This window comes from Melopsittacus undulatus, chromosome 1, assembly GCF_012275295.1.
Source record: "Melopsittacus undulatus isolate bMelUnd1 chromosome 1, bMelUnd1.mat.Z, whole genome shotgun sequence".
NCBI classification, from domain to species: Eukaryota; Metazoa; Chordata; class Aves; order Psittaciformes; family Psittaculidae; genus Melopsittacus; species Melopsittacus undulatus.
Window position 1 is genome coordinate 40,797,418 of NC_047527.1, and position 18,211 is coordinate 40,815,628.

Sequence of the window (18,211 nt, forward strand, 5' to 3'; positions counted from 1 at the left end):
AACATCTGTGGAAACAGCAGGTGTTTTTCACTGGCTGAGGAACAGCTATTTGAAATGAGGCAGGCACTTGGCATGAAATAGCTGAGGTCAAAAGGAGAGCTGAATCCTCTGCACATATCTTTAGTGGTGGCTTCATTTGCATCTGTACAATGAACTGTATAATCTGCTTGTCACTGGGGGACTGTGTTTTTTGTTTTGGTAGTGTTTTTTTTAAGGCTAAAGCTGTATTCTCTCTGAATATCTCCTCAGTGATATAGAAAATCAATAATAACAAAGGTGAAAGGAATGCTTTCCCTGGTGTCTGAGCAATAGAATTTTTCAGTCTCTAATACCCATCCCTGGTTTGTTTATTTTTTGTTCTTCAAAGGAAAGCTCCAGTTCTTCAGTTTGCTCATTTGCCTGTTAAAACCTTGATGGTTATCATAATAATGTGCCGGAGTTCCCAACAGCTCTTCACAGAATTACTTTTCCTTATGGTCTGTATCATGGGGAATCCAGTGTTACAGAGCAATATTTATTTCAAGTTATTTGTTATCTGTTGGGTTCCAATGCTTTTGAAACAAGTGTGTTTATGCTTTTTTTTGTTTTTAGATCACTTGCTGTTGCAAACGAGTACTCAAAGCTTAAACTTTGTACTCTGACAGCTGCCTGAAGTAACAGAAGAAAGTAGGTAATTGTAAGAACAGAAATCCATTCAAATGTGGCTAATTTTCTTGCATTAAAATATATGCTCCTCTTAAGCCTTTTTTCCTATGGAATTAGTTAAAGTAGAAATTGGTAACTGACAGCCTGAAGTGTTTGGATTTCAAGGGTATACTGTGGAAAGGCTAAGTGGCAGCGGTTTGCTACCACACTACCACTATGTTACTGTTTTCCAAATGCAGACAGAAAAGGGGTTGATGCTCGCATGTGCTTTTTACCCGGTCAGCTCCCAAGTATTTTGTTTCACAGAATCAGAGAGTAAGAGTACAAAGAAATCTTCCAAAATTTATTCAATCTTGCTGAAGATACAGGAACAATGATAAATAAACTGTCTGAGGATGTGGAAGAATAGGTTTATCCAAACAAGTGTTTTGTTTTCTCTATTAAAAGGTAGAAAAAACCCTTAGGTAACTGTTTAATGGAAAAATGTAGCTAAATGGAAAATTTAAGTATATATCCACCATGTAAATTTTGAAAGATGATTTATGATCTGAATTTCAGAATGAAGTAGGCTATTGTGTGAAGGCTGCCATGGACTTCCAACTGCACACAAGGACCATGTTATCTCTGTAAACATTATTTGTCACCAAAACTTCAGTTGCTCTCGGGTTTGTGCAGGGCTTTGTCAATGTGATTTAAAACTTATTGAACGCAAGAGCAATGGATATCACTCCTTTGCTATGTTTTCATTTCTGTCTTCAAACTCTCCTTCCAAGTCTAGTTCCCCAAAACATAGTTCTCTAGTATTCCTTTTATACAGTTTATCCACCTCAAATACCTGAGAGAAGTTATGTCTAGCTAGTTGTATGTCTAGCTATCACTGCTGTGTATAAAACGTTCACATGATGTGTAGAGTCAGCTGCAGTTTAGCACTGCCCAAAAATCCATGGTGACTGAAGTGGTAGTCAACAAAATTATTTTGTTGGTATAAAACCAACTGAGACGTTTATGTAATAATGAAGGCATAGTAAAAATCCAGGAATACAGAAAAACTCCAAAAGAGGAGAGATGAGATTCTGTAGGAAGCTGTAACTATTTGACATTTTTGTAGCAGAAATGCCTAAGAGATGCTCCTTATACAGTATGTGCTCTTTCTGTGCAAGCATTAAAAGCAGTGACTGACAGCATGGCAATGCTTTAGACCTTAGCCCTGGACAAGACAAGGGTGAGCTTGCTACAAACATACAGATATGAACTTGATTGAGCTGGTGACTGAAGGAGACAGAAATCAGTGTCAGTACATCCTCATCTGCTTGAACAGGAGCTCTTCAAAGTGGAATAGGAGGATGTGGTTCTCTTCCAGGAGATCATCCTGATGCAGCTGTGTGTGCACAGGTCTGGCAACAGGTGCACAATGCAATGGACATCAACTATTCATGTCATATTTTTGCTTCTGCACCTCACCCTGTGAATGCTGGAAGATGTGCTTGTTACCTGTTTGTTTAGACGGAGGCTGTGGCAAAGGAGGAGTGGAGTGAAGAATAGTTTCCTCTCAATTAAAGCAAAGTAGATTCCTGCGGACAGGCAGCAGTATGCAGGTTGGCTGTGTGCTGTCAGAACCTGCCTGGTGCTCTGGGTCAGTGTCTCTGTGGGGATAAAGTGAAATTCCCCTAAAGTGTGTGCAGACGTTGGCTTTCCTCTGTGTGGAGTGTGAGGTCCAGGATCCCCAGACTGCTGTGAGCAAGCAGAAGCAGTAGAGAACTGGTGTCATGAGTGGGACAATAATCTAAACCTGTGGGTTTTTTCACATCTACAGAGGCATAATTTCTCATTTTCTTGCTTTACATGGGCTCTAAATTATGGGGAAATAAGAGAGTGAAAAGTGTATCACCTCCTTTATAAGGTCAGGTTAGAAGAAATGTCCATGGCATCAGAACAATAGTACTTCAAAGGAGAGGTTTAACGAATGCCTGCTGGGCTGCTCTTCACGTATGCAGAGGATTAGCATAATGGGACTTGTGGGCTTTTTAAATGATGAAATGTATGTTTGTGATTGAGCAACTGCTAATTATTTCAAAGGCAAAAAGAAAGCATATCAATAAAACTAGAATTAAAAAAAAGGCAACAGGGAAATTGAGCTTTAAAGAGATACTGGTTTCCCTGTTCAATAGTGCATCAGTGGTTGGTAGTCCTTTGTAAGGTGAAACAAATACTGTAACAACTGGATTACAATTCTTTTCCTTAATAAGTGGATGGCAAGCAAAGCATATTCAGTGCCTTTTTGTGAATAACAGCACCAAAATGGTGTGTATGATGAACTGAACCAAAAAGATAGCAATTTATTTGGCCAATTTAGTTATGGGCTGTTTGGAATAATTTAAAAAATCCTAGCCCTATGGCACTTACAGTTGATGAGCATTATGTTAAACATACATGGACAAAACCGCAGGGAAGGTAAACCTGATTAGATTTAGATAAGTGTTATAAGCATGCACTGTGTAGAGTGTGTCTGCCAGGGTGAGCTTGTGCTCCCTGCAACAGTGAGCTTGTGAAACAGAATCAGTGAATATGCAACCATTTCAAAGGATTGAAGCTCTTTCCAGCTATCTGTTCATCTTGGACTTGTTTTTAACTAGAGAAACAATTACCACCATTGAAATATCTTCTTTAATTCTGGTTTTTACTAAGTACAGTGGATGCTTATGAAGCTAGCTCTTGTGATATCCTGCAATGGGAGTGTCTGTCACTGAACAAAGCTGGAGTTATTAAGATGAATTGTATGAGAAATCAGCTGGTGGCATTGCTGGATTGTACCTCTCCCTGTAATGGTTGCTTCTGTCACATAAAAATATGTACTTAAGCAGCTTTCAGGAAGAATACTGGTTATAAATATTTAGGGGTGAAGAAGGTGCTCTGTTCTTAGTGCTACTGTGGGGGGAAAGCAGATTCGTCAGGAAGGCACCAGCCAATCTGACCACGTTTGTAGCAGACTGGAGGCTAAAATCAATCCCTGTGCAGGAGGCAAATGCACAGGTCTCTGTGGTATTGGTAGCCATGAGAAAAAGAGAATAGCAATAAACTAGTTTGGCAGAAATCCTTTACTTTCCTGGCAGAACTTGAGAGGGGGATATGTACCTTCATGCGGGATAACAGGCTGAACACTTGAGTCTGTTGGAAAGCTAAATCAATAGATATTTGTAACTTACTGCCAAAGCACCGAGTGATGGCTCTGTAGATATTTCAAGCCTTGTTCTTTGGACAAATAGCTGAAGGAAGATAACTGTGCTACAAATGTCTTGGGACATTATTTATCTAGGAGCTCTTGACAGTAGGACTTGGAAAAATATGTTGTGAGAGCTGTCGTTTGGGGTATTCTGGGCAACAAAGCTTTTTGTCAGTGAAGTTTGATCAGTTGTAGGACAGGCCTGCTTGGAGAAGTCATGGTGTAATAACTAAAATGTGATTTTATGGCTTGCTTAGTGGCTTGCTTTATCCCCATCCTGCATCAGAGCAACCTTCCTAGCATGATACCAGCCGGCTGGAGGAGCAGTGCAGGGAGGAAGAGCACAGGGTTATGAGCAAGTCTGTGCTCCCTGAGGCCTGAAGTCCATTTGGTGTGGGAAGAGCAGTTAGCTTCAGAAAGCCAAGGAGCAGGGGAAGGACAGGGTAACCTTCATAATGTCCTGAAATGCTTTGCCAGCATCCAGTAAAGTTCAGGGACTTCCGGAGGGAGGTTGGTTTTGTTGGCACCAAAATCTATCTTTAATAGTCTTCAGGTTTGTCCAGCACTCTTCTGAAGCCATGTCATCCAATTTCAGGACCTATCCTATGACAGAGTCCTGCAGTGTAACCACCTCTTGGGTGAAAAAATTGCTTTGTGTCCCCTGAATTGCTGCTGCTCTGTATATTTAGACCTGGAGCCACCTCTGTTGGTATTGCTGTATCTGGGAGAGGTGCTGGCAGGTAGCCTCCACACAACTTCATAAAGCATGGCAGAGTGAAAAAAATTATTCCTAGGAGCAGAAACACTATAGGAATTTAGAACAGTTTTCTAGAGAACTATTTTTGCTGCTTTACCTTTGACCTGTTAGCATGTATTTGGAAAGCAATTGCACTTTGTGCCCTTTTGTGAGAATAAAAGCAGAAACTCAAAGTTTTTTGGGTTGTTTTTCTCCTGGAATAAGTAAAAACTTTGGCAACAGCATTGGTCACTGAGTCAACTCTTGTGAAGAGCCATGAATGCATTCTTTAAAAACAAACATGTTCATCACTTTTTAGGTCTTGAGAGATACCAGTAATTCAAATCTGTATTCAGTAAAGGCAGGATTTCATACTGAAGTCAGGAAAGCTTTCTTAGAGTCTTCAATGGCACCTGGTCTTGAGCTGTCTGCCCTCTTAGAGAGCAGGAGGAAGGAGCATGTGTCCAAGGATGATTTGGATTCTTGTCTCATTTTCCTTGTATGCAATATAGCTGCTCCTGAATTTTCCAAAATATATTTTCAAAAGGGAGTTGAGCTGAATAAATTGGTGCATAATTTCCAGTATCCTTGCCAATATTTCATTCGTATTTTTCTTGAAGCTCGCTTTTAACTGCAGACGTCTATAAGCATAAACAGAGTACCAGTAAAATTGGCTGCTACAAAAGTGAACCCACAGTACAGTCATAATAGAACTTTCTTCCACAAGAGTGGAAGGGGTTTTGGTTTATTCATTTTTAAGCTATTTAGCCTTAGTGCCACTGTCTGTGACAATGTTTAAGTAATGCAACCGCAGAAAAAAGATAAACAACATCCACAAAACTAGCAGTTGCCCAGCTGGAGAGGTTAAAGCAGTATTATGCTGCTAGGCCTAAAAGAAAGAAACAACCCATCTACCTCTTTATCTCAAATGATGAGACAAACAGGAGAGGTCTCATGGCCTTTCAATAATGTATGTGTATTTAAGCAAAAAGGAAAAAAACATAGCCCCAAACTGCTAGTATTTTGTAGAGACTGTTCTGTTCATAGAGTATCTTTTCTAATTGAAGAGGCCTCAGTTCAGATGCTGCTATTGACAGAACTGAAAGTTCAAAAGGGAATTTTCCTCTCGCTCTGCCCGAGACCTAAGCCATCTGAACTTACCCCAGCACTGGCAACAGCAAAGATACGGAAACGGTAATCCAAGGCACAAATATGTTCTGGGCTGGCATTCTCCATGCTGCTTTTATAACTGAAAAGACCTTAGTTCAGGTATTGCTAATGACAGACCAAAAGTCCCAGAGGAATCTGAATCCTCTGGGTGCATCAGAGACCTTGAGCTGTCTAAACTAGTGGTAACACTGGCAGCACCAAAGATGTAGAAGCAGCCATCAACACAGGGCTGCTCGTGGCATACTACATGCTGCTTAGTTCAAGCCCTACCTGAGCTTGAACTGACCAGGAGATATGGGCTAAAAGGACTGAGTGTTCACAAGTCTAGATTGTGTCAGCAAAGCCCTTCAGACTGGTGATGGACATTGGTGAAGTGAGGGGAAAATGAAACAGGAAAAGCACTTCATATGCTGAGTGCTTTTCCAAAGCACTCTAATTACAATAGTCACCTATGGGCTCTACAGAAAGGCAGTAGTGAACTGCATGTTAAAAACAAATGAGAAAACATCCCAGCAGAGTCCACGTACAATGAATATGTATATGACAGTTGGATAGAATGGGCTTGAAAGTTCTGCTGCCTGCAAAGAAGGAAGCTCCCTCTGTCTAGCTCTAGGAGAAATATGCCGTCATAAAGAAAACAGGTGTGTAAATTCATGGTATCCTGCAGGGAGGAAGAAATGCCTTGTGTAGCACATCCCCCTCTTGCTTCTCAGTGTGTGGACCATGCATCATCGGTGGGAGGTCAGCACTGCAACTGCTTTTCTGCTGGGGAAGGTGACAGGCTTCCCACCCTCAGCTGAAGGAGAAAGCAGATGAAGCCTCCTAGAGCTTCCCTTGTTCATAGCCCTGCTTCCATGGCCCCACTTTGCCAAAAGCCCTGCCAGTCCCCTGGCACAAGAGTGGAGGCTGAGGCTCAAATGCTGTGGAGAAGATGCAAGAGAAATGTACATGGTCACAAGCACACCAGGAAGGGCAGTGGGAAGGCTTCTAACACAATGGATGTATTTCAGTCACCTGAGTGATGGTATCTAGTGCCACTTGAGATGCCCTCAAGATTATCAGTCATGCTAGCCAGCCTGTGCTGGTGGCTAGGATTCCCAGAGGTGTCTCAGGTGGCACCAAGTGCTGATATTCAGATGACTCTCAAGCTGTATATCAGTGCATGGGAGATGCTTGCTCAGCAACAGTAAAGGAAGCCAAGATACCCATGATACTTGTATGACATGTTCAGAAGAACAGCAGACAGTTCTGCTGAAAAGAGAGTGATCTGCCTTTGGGGTCATGCTATGTCTAAACATGTTTTAAACACGTGAACTGGAGTGTGATCCCTGATCAGGGCAGATGCCAGGGGATGGGAATGGTGGAATTTTTGGTATATTTTTGTGTCTTCATATATTTCTCTCATTAGAGGTCTGTCCTTTCTACATAATTTCAGATTCTGCTCTGAGAGAGAGACTTCCAGGAAGATGCCTATCAGAAGTGAAATGTATTTGACCCAATGGAAGAGTCCATTGGAATAGTGGAAGATTTTGTGATGATTTTCATGTTTATAAAATGCTGGTCTGGGGCTAGGAGTGATCAGAAACGTGTGGTGTCAGACTGCATGAGCAAACTTGCTGGTTTCAGGCTATTCTAGGCATGGAAGGAGCCTAAAGCTGGTTTGGGGTTTTTTTCCCTGTTACAATCTTTTAGTCCTTTTTTCGTCTATGCAAACAGTTTTGTGAACTTTGAGAATGGTCCTCTGTGCATTTGAAATGTTAAATCAAACAGCAGATTGAATATTTTTAAAGGTCAGAGTTAGTGAAGCAAAGCACAATATTGCATAAACTTTCTGAAACCATTTTCTGGTGTGTTTGTTTTTTGTTTATTTACTTGGGGTTATTCTCTACATGGAATCCTACCGTATATAGGACAATGTTGCAACTAAAAATGTGTAGAGTGAAATCTAATTTTGTCCTACAGGAATTAATAAGCATGGTGATGTTTGCACCTTCCATTTACCTTTCACAGATGATTAAGAATGCCACCAGAAAAATGGAAATGATCTTTTCTTAGGGAAAGCCCAGGGCAATTAGTAATTCACCTTTCCAGTATTTTCTTCATTGCCCTGGGGCTCCACTCTGAGGAGTGTGTCTGAGGCAAGTGCATCAGTGGTTTAAATGAAAGCTGAGGTCTGGTAGTGCAGTTCTGCAACCAGGGCTGAATGATGCAGCAGCTTCTGTAGCTGTGGGATTGCAGCTCTGTGAGGCTTTAAAGAAATGCTGTGGCTGCTACAGCAATAAAACATATTTAACATGTCATGTCAGATAAACATGTATGCTTTGAAAACATATATTAATAACTTATATTGGGGTGATTCTGTTCTTAGTTATATGTGGTTATCTGGCTACAGTTAATATGTTAAATCCCATTTTAATTTGTCTCTTCTGGATGTCAACTGTATGGTAGTATAAGTACCCTAGGCGCACATCTATTTATAAAACAATAAACCACTAGAATTTTATGGAATTTGATAGTGGTGCTTTTGGATATACTGTGTTCTTACTGTACATTCTGGACAAAGAATTGCACACTCACAAGGGAAAGCTGACTCAGTAATCACTTCAGAGGTGCAATTGTCCTGTGTATCTACTCCAAGTGACAGATCCAAAGCCTGAGAGAGGATCAGAAGATTTCAAAGCTTGTGCTCAGGGTCAGGTCTTAGCTGTGTAAACACGCATTCAGCCTTTTGGCACGGGGGCATTGATGGCTGCAGTGCTGGCACTTTTTCTCCCCCAGGAGTTCAGTTGTCCTCAGAGTTTTGGTTCATAGGTTACAAAAGAAATGGGAGAATTATCTGTTCTGTTTAATGACTGTTAGCTCCTAGCTCATTAATTTTAAGACTAATCCATGTGTGCCTTATACCACATAGAATTTTTTTTTTCCTTCTTCATTTCCCTTATTTGCTAATATGAAACAGAGGTGACAGTGCAATTATTTCATTCAGAGCAATTAACTTGAAGCTTAATTTAATAAAAAGCACCTATCAGATTTTTCCACTGGAGCTGATGAAATTAAAAATCAAGGGAGAGGATGCCTATAATTTCCATAAGTTTACATTACCAAAAAAAAAAAGAAAGAAAAAAAAAAGAAAAAAAAAAAGAAAAGATGACAAATTTCATGTAGGTTAGGATCTGATGTAGCTTAGTATTAATTTTATTCTCACAAGGATGAGATGCCTGCCATGGAATAAATCGTTCACTGTCGGCAGAGATTACTCCAGTTGCTACCGTGAGTTTAGCAGCCACGATCCAGCAGTGTTGAGTCCTGCAAACTGCTGTATATTTTCCTGCTCTCCTTCATTCCCATTGCAAAAAGTGTTCACCACCTTATGTACATCCATCAATTTTTTTTGTAACTAAGGGCTTGGGTCTGTGTTCCCCAAGTCATTTTGTCGTTCGCCTCCTATTCTTTTACTTTGGTTATTTCTAATTGAAGCAGACAGTATGAAAGAGCAAATGTTTGACCCATGTCTAAATGAAGCTGCATTCTTTGTATTAGCCCCAGAATGCATTATAACTATATGCCCATAAGTCTTTTTTTGAGCTAATGTCACTTTTTGGATATATGAGGAAGTCATTAATATCCTTATGCTCTGAATCACAGAATCATAAGAAAAATATATAAATCCCCAAACCACATGAGAGCTTTCTGGTGCCATGAATGACTGAGTTATAATTTATTAATTTAACAGACTGTCATCTAGGGAGTTTCCAGCTCTGTAATTAGAAGTTCTGCAGTGTAAGCATCTGATGACAGCAGAACATCAATGTGCATACGGCTGTACATGCAGGGTGCTTCAGTTATTCAATAAAAAATGGTGCATAAGCCATCTGTGATGATGCTGGTGGAGGCATTCAGGAGGAGAAACACCATTTGTTTCTGCAGCTGTGAGGTTGTTCATTCATCAGCATGTTCTAATTCCTTGAAAACACAGAAATGGTGCATTCAAATCCAAGTACCTCCTTGACTCTTAAGAGAGTATTTTGCACAATCTGGTGCTAAGGATGATGTATAGATGTATAGAGAATGATGTTATTTGCATGTTTTAGGTGTGATTGTGCACAGCAGGGTGGGTTAGCATACATTAACTGCATGTGTTTTTATGTCGATAACAGAAAAGTTGGGAAAGCTTTCTCAAAATACTCATATGCTTAACATGCACTTTTTTCCCTGAACTTTAATTGAAGTTTTAATGATTGAAAATCACTTCACTGAAAGGAGAATACTGTACAGCCTACTTAGAAACAAAAATCATTTTTCACCATGCTAACATTCATTAACTTGAGGGAGTGCTACAATCTGGGCAACAGCAAATCACTGTAATTAGCACCTCTGTCATGTAAGCACCCAGGAACAACTGAGACTCTGTGCTTTGCCTGTTTCTCTGCATTTTTATTCATTTCTTCAGCTGAATGAGACCCTCCAGCTCCTATGAATGTCCACTGTAACTCCTTCCCACCCTCCAAATGTGATTATGCAATAACTAAAAGTTACCTAAAGTCAAAATGTGTGTCCAAACAACTGCAATTCTATACCAAAATTTGTGGAGGTCCAGAACCTCTTGTTGCTGACACCTCTTGTGTTTGATGGGGCAGCAAAATGAGTCACATGAAATGCCTTTTCTCCCTCCCCAGGGTTTTTCAAATTTGCTCTATCTGCCAGCAGTAAAAGTGGGAGGTCATCAGAAAACCAGACCTTGTGGTTCATGACTGTGGATTAGCACCTTTCCTCTGGGTATTATAAAGGAACTGAAACCATCACTGCTGTGCAGCAGGGAGGCATGACTTTTGGCTTACCCAGTGGTCATATAGCACAATCCCAGCATAATGAATAGGCATTTTAAACCTATTCACAGTAAAAACATATGGGGTGAGGTGTAATGCCGAAGGCAAAATATTTCAATTCCAGTTAGCACTGTATTAAGATTTGTGTATGCTACTAGAGAGTTGCTGTGTGCGCACAACTTTTTGTCCTAGGCAGGGGGGCAGCTCTCCTTTTACCCTATACATTGATTTTTCAAATGAGGAACACATCTCTTGACCTTTTTTTTCAGGGTTTTGCTGAGCCAAACTACCCTGAAAGGCTGAATAGTGCAAACCACAGCTGCTGTGGCTAAAACCAAAGCAGCTCATTTAGGCAGGAAGCACAGGATGTTTTAGAAAACTGAGGGCTTCTTGTAGTGTTTGATTCAGGATTAAGAGGTAGCTTGGAGAGGAGGGGTGGTGCTGGTGGGGAAATGAGGGATAATACAATTACAGAATCATTACCAGACAATTTGGACACTTTGATGAAAGATCTTTAGGAGAGCTTGCTGTCCTTTTCATTTACCTCTTCTCAACGTCACTGGTGTGACAAGAAGAAGTCTTCACCAAACCTCACTGGTGCACAGAGCACGTCCCTCAAACATCCTCTCATGGAGAGGGGATTAATGGATATACAACGGGATCAACAGAGAGAAATGGATTTTGCTGGTCTTTAAGAGCATCTCAGTGTTCTTAGAGCTGAGTGTATTGTCAGACTTCTCAAAATCTTTAGCAGAGGAATGGGTAGGCAGCAGGATTAGGGTATTCACAACTTTCCCAGCAGCTTCTGTCAAAATAAACATTACTTTGTTAATAGAACAAGCAGTAATGCTTGTGTATTGTGCAGAAATATGACTGTATTTTCCCTGCACGTTGCAACAACTCTGGGATAAGACAAGAGCTTAATAATTTAATCACGTATGTGTTAGCTACAGCAAAAAGATTTTGTTTTCAAAAAAGCTTAAATGAGTTATGGATCCAGATTTACTTCTGTAATAACTTAGGCATTAGAAATGTCAGCTTCTCTGGAAATCAGTGGTACTAAGTACTCTAATGCTAGTTATATTCTTTAAAAATTATATTAAATGGTTTGAAACATAAGTGATTTACAGATAAACTACTAATTCTGAATTAACAGGATTTTAGGCTACGTTTAAATTTATTCTGAAGTGTCCCTAGATCTAGTAAGCTAGATAAGTTTATCGTTGCATCCATGATTATCTTAATATGTTTACATAAATATGCATTTTAATGCCTGTTTTGTGTTATGTTTCCAGTGTCCTTCATAAAAAATATCTGATACATGCACACTGTGTAGTGTCAGAACCACCATACGCACCCATATACACCATTTCACTTCAGTAACTGCTTTTAATGTTGACTGAAAGGCTTCTTTACTTTTTAGGAATATGTTATTATTTTTCATAGGAATTTTTCCTAGGAAAAAGATGAAGTTTGTAATCTGGATGTTGCTTGGGACATGGATATTTCTGTTAAAGGCCTTCTTTTAGATCAGGTGTGTAAAACTTAATTCTCACAGCCTTGGTTAATGCTCTTGTCACAGGGACCTTCTCAGGATCTTGTTCCTTCTGGTACTGAGGAGGTAAGTAGGCAGGCCCCTGTTCTGCAGCTGGATATTCCAGTGGGAAAGTGCATATTAGACTTGACATATTTCTAGGAGAAGTGTTGGAATAGGAATTTTCAAGCAATGCACTGGAGGACCTTCACCTGGTGTTCGTAGGAGCTGCTGTTACTGCAGCCTTGCAGGCCACTGAGCCCTTCATCACTTCTAACGTGTTCAGACATGCTGCCCAGGGGAGACTCCTTTCCTCAGAGGGTCTTTCCAAGGAATGGAGAAACAGTCAAAAGGTAGCAGGTGCACAATTTATATGGCAGCTCCCCGGTAACTATCTCAGACCACTGATTTGCCAAACTTGGACCCTATTTGTTATGTTATCTTGTTGTCCACAGAAATTACTTGGGGAGCCTTATGGAGTTTCTCTGCACAGAACTGAAAAGCCTTATACTTGCTTTTACAGCACTGGTGGGTGCATTTCAAACACCCACACACCCCATTCCTTCACCTTGATAGTGAACATTGCCAAAGTCCAATGGGGTCTTACCCCTAGTAGTTAGGGGTATAGTTAGGTTAGGGACCTAACTATAATAGCAGGGGCCCATGGCTAATCTTCAGACACTCACATTGCATTTGTGTCATGCCTGTTGAGCAGAACCACAGCTAAGTGGCAGCTAGTATGATTGTTAAACCAGGTCTACCCTCCTTGTGGAGCCGAATCTGACCTAATAGTGAATATTCTTTTCCATTTACAAAAGTGATCCTAGAACAGAGTTTCTGGGACTGCAAGTCTGTATGCACATGTACATTAGATCATCAGGCAAGTAGATAAGGTGCTTCTTGGACTAGAGGGAAATATTTTTCCATTCTGCTTGATTTTGAGCAAGGAACTGATTTCAGATCTGCATCCTAGGGAAATGTGCCAACTACAAACCTGAATGCTCCATGATGAGCTTCTCAGCCTGTTTTGTGTCTGTCCCACCTACTGGAACATATATGTGAATGTAAACCCACCACTTTCAAGGTGAGTGCTTCAGGGTTTTGAGAAGGTCATTTTCATCCTGGAAACATTTCATGGCAATATGGAAAGACATGCTGTAATTTAGAAAAGACAAGGTACTATTTCATATGAAATAAGTGCCTTTAATCACTTTAAAATTAAAATGAGAATAATGAATATTGCAACAATATAATATCTCAATATTCCAGTAATAGCTCTGTATGTTCCGGATTTTAATCAATTTTCATGAAATACTGGAAAGATAATATTTACATGGATGAACAAATATAATTTAAAAAGCAATTCTGAACGATGTTATGGGGTTCTAAGTTAAAGGAGGCCAAACTCAGTGGCTTTCCAGGTCTTTCTGTTGAAATTGAGCAGAAGTTGTTTCTAAATCTTTTTCAAACCAACTGAAACATTTAGAGTTCAGCGAGTCCAATAGTTACACTTGTGACCATGTCTTATATATGTATGAATATCTTGTGAGAAAGTTTGACTAATTAATATTTTGCTAGGCTTTTATAATGTTTTTTTTTTCTTAGCATTCTGAGAATGCTTTGTTGTTTTTTCCTGTGTTGTTAGCATTAGAGTAATTAGAAACACAGTTAATTTTGCTGTTCTGCTGAAAGGTTAGTTAACTGAAGTTAAATGATAAGAGAGCTACCCAGCTCTCTGAAGCCAGCCAGCTGTTCTCATTAGGGCTTGTTTCTCCCCTTATTGACAGCTTGACGTCTGGTTCCATTCTGGCTACCTATTTAGAAAGCTTGCTTGCAAACATTTGCTTTTGACAGCACATCAGCCACTTTTAGGAAGGCTTCTAGAAAAATTGCTAACACAGAGTTTAAAATGGGCTTAAACTGCTGGGTAGACATTCAAGTTTAGGGGAAGAGTGGGTGAGTGATGGCTTCAAATGTGATTGGTAACTGAAATACTGGAACAACGGAGTCCTGCTTTACTGTACAACAGTTGAGAACTATCTGGTGCATTAATTAGTAATTTTAATGTTATTTATGATATAAAGGAAGGTAATTCAAGAGAAAAGTTCTTGTCATAAATCCTATGTATGCTTTTATTGTGGTAGAAGCCAGGAGCTAGAAACTCTGCTTGTTACAGAGGTAGAGGCTTTTGATAGAGGTCTGCAGTTTGCAAACTTCAGTATAACTGTTAGATATCTTTCAAAATGCAAATAAAATTAACTTTATGAGAGGAACACAATAAAACCAACGTAGAGATTCTGAACTATGTTGTTAGAGAAGTGTCCTTGAGGGGAATGTCAGCTTGAGTTTGGGATTACTATATCACAGTTCTTCAGTCCCTGAACAAAAAGTAAAAAAGGAAGGGGAAACATATGTTTAAAACTATGATTAAACAGCCTGTTGAAGTAGGAGGAGATTATGTGATCTCAGCAAGTATCCTGCCAAAAATGGTGAGACCAGCCCAAGGCATGTTAACAGTGTCTTGGTATTCAAAAAGAAGAGCAAAGGGCAAAAAATGAAGAGCATGAGGCCAGAGATAAAAATAAGTAGGTGTAAATTTTGCAGTGACTGGCTTACATAAAGCCTGCTGGAAAATGGTACCACTATGGAGTAAGTACTGTCAGTCATGAGAGATCATAGAGTCATAGAATAATTAACTTAGGGTTGGAAGGGACTTTTAAAAGTCATCTTGTTCAACCCCCCCTGCAGTGTGCATCGACATCTTCAGCTAGCTCGGGGCCTGGCCTATAACGTTTCCAGGGATGGCGCATCTACCCCTTCTCTGACCAACCTGTTCCAGTATTTTACTTGAGAGGACCATTTTGTAAAAAATTTCCTCCTCACATCCAGCTTGAGTCTTTGCTCTTCTGATTTCTTCAGAAGATTGAACTGATTTCTTTGCATCAACAAAAGGTTGAAAAACTGATTTCATCGCATCAGTTTATTTTTACGAAAGAGATTGATGACACCTATTCAGACCGGATTTTCAGTAAAAATGAAGAAAGGATTGGACTGTGATGTGATGAACCAACCACTTTTTAAAGGAGAAGTATGAAGCTGTGTTTCTTTCACAATGTGATGCAGATCATCAGGATCCTTTTTAAGTATGGAAAGCCAAGAGATGGGAACAATTTAGCTATATGTACCGAATAAGCTGGTATGAATATTTGCAACTGCTGGAGAAAGAAAACATTGCTAACACGCTGAAGAATAAAGCATTTCCATATTGAATGTCTGTGGTAGTTTAAAACTCTTGCATGTTCCACATGATGGATGAATCAAGAGGATTTTTCCAGATATCTACTACATTTCCTGTGATCCCAAAGAAGAGTGGGAGATCTCTGTGAGGTAGAGCAAGATGCTTCTGCTGTGTGTGAACTTTTGGGCAGGCATGAAAGTGTCCAGATGCGTGGTATGTTCCATAAATCAGTTTCCTGTATTAAGAGTTCAGGCCTTTCTTTTTTTTCCACCCCCCCTAGTATGTACAGTCTTCTCTGAGGACATGTTTTTGTTTCAAAGTGCAGTTCTCAATAAAATTTTGCCATCAGTTTTGGACTTGTATTCATTTGAATTGTTGAAAGATGGCTGATGTGGCTGATATTCTTAGGAATGTTACAGAAGTAGTATGTTTTTCAAGCATGGTCTCACCTCATTTCATCCTTAAACGATGAAATGCATCCCAAAACTGCCATCACCATTTGCCTACATACTGTGGAAGACCCAATGGTCTGGAATTACTATAGGGCAAAGGTCCCAGCAGAGGCAGCTAAGCCCTATGTTGCTGAATGAATCTGTGCTTCAGCTGTAATAGGCAGGACAGTCTCTGGCATAAGATGGATCACTTTTGGTAATTTTTATCCTGAGGTGAATGAACAATGAATGTGGATTGTTAAAATAAATGTGGATCATTCAAATATAGATTCCCATCCTAGTAAATTCCTGACATTAAATCAAGTGGTTCCTGTTGCGCCTTTCAGTTTCTTCAGACAGAAACATTTCTGATGGGAAATCTTCAGCTGTGCTCTGGGACATGAATAAATGGCAATGTGCCTTGTTAAGCATCTGCATTACATAATTATAATTCTTTCTCTACTGATTGATGAGCAGAAGATAAATTCCTTTTCTTCTTGATCTCTGTTCTAGGCTGTTAGACAAACAGCATAATTTATTTCACATGAGATGTTTTTATTATCTCCTATAGCCTTCATTACACAAATTGCATAGCCTTTCCTGAAATATAGAGGAAAAATAAATTAAATGTCATTTCCAAAATGTATGTGTAAAATGTCTTTGTCCTGCTTCCAAGGATAATTACCAGATCCTCTCCCCTGCAACCTGCCACCCCCTCTGCTTTAGGTACATTGGTATGATGTAGTAAAGGGCTCTGAGTGATATCTTGGCAACTCCTGACCCCGCATTTAGCACTTGTCCAAAAGTGGGATGCCTGAGAGCTATCAACCAACCCCAAGACAATATCTACAGTTCTCATTCTGGTTTGCCTTTGAGGAGGTTTCTACGTTACAGATGTCCAAGCGGGTTATCAAGTCAAACTGTTACAGGGCTGGAGCTGAGTCCCCTAGATAAACCTACAAAAGGTGATTTTATTGTTTTTTTACTTACATTGCCCCTTCTCAGCTGGGCTTTTGTGGAATGAAACCCCATGTACTGCTGCAAGGTTTTGTAACTCTTCATCCTGGCAAATGGTTCAGTCCAGACTGTAGCTGATGGCTCAGTTCTTACCTCCTAGTCAATGCCTCACTTCCATCTTGTACAGCCTCAGCCTTCATGGGAAGACCATGATGATGTTTTTCTAGCAAAAGCTGTTTACTTGCCTGCAACAACTTAACTTTTCAACTGCTGTGAGTCTGAAAAACTGGTATGCACAAATTCTGAGACTGAGTGAAGTCCAATGGCCAGATACACAAGGTCATCAGATAAACTAATGGCACCTACAAAATCCTACCCTTGCTAAAACATAAGATTCATTTCACTTTGTCATGAGTGGTTGCTCCATGATTGTGAGGTCAGGTTCCATAATGGAGTTAATGGGTTTCTGGCTTCTATATCAGGCTAACTACACATATTATTGTTACCTAAATGGTCTTTGCCTTCTTCTGATCCACAGGACTCAGGACCATGCCCAACAATGATGTGCTCTGCTGGGAAAGGCTTAGGGGAGGTTAAGGTCTTAACTGTCTCTTTGTGAGTCTTCCTTGCTTTGACTTCCTGATAGGGCTCTATGACCCCCAGCTGTCTGATGGACAGCTTGGTGCTGAGGCTGGCGGATGATGCCCATCAGAAGCCATAGATTGTGTAAGGATTTGCCAAGTGAGGATTGCCAGAGAGAAAAAATCCCTGCCTGGATTCTGATATTTCTAGGTGTTATTGAAATTACATATGAAAATAATGATTTCAAGACGCTGCAGTTTAAAAATTGCCCATTCAAAGGCTGGTAGAATTAACCTTCATTTATTTATTTTCACTAATAATGCTTCATGAAAAAATGGACTTTCCCTTTCTCCAGGAAAGTCATTAAAATGGATGCTTTTAACAAGTGCTTTTAACAGACTTTTGTGTGGATATAGGTCTGGTAAGTTAATTTTTGGTAGTTACTGTCAGTTACACCTAACAGTTGTATCAATTCATAAGTCAGATTGGCTTCTGGTGTGTGGATGGCACTGTGTTTTATTCAAATAGGGTTTTATAATTGTTAAGATAATTTCTGAAGCTGTTGCTCAAAGAAATGTCGTGTATTTAGTGAGAAATACCTTAATTACAAATTGAAACACAGATATATCTTCAGAAAAGGAAAATGAAAAAAACCTTTATCTCACTGTGCAGTAAGCCTTCCTTTCAAATGCAAATGTAAATGCATCAATTAAAAAGTAGCTTTTATCTCACAATTTATGAGGTAAATAAACATGAAATTAAATAAAGTGTGTTACTTGTCTAAGTTATTGTCAGTAGTGTCTTTAATAACTAACAGATGAGAGACTTATTTATTATTTATTCCATTTATTATTTAGAGCAAAAGAGTTGGC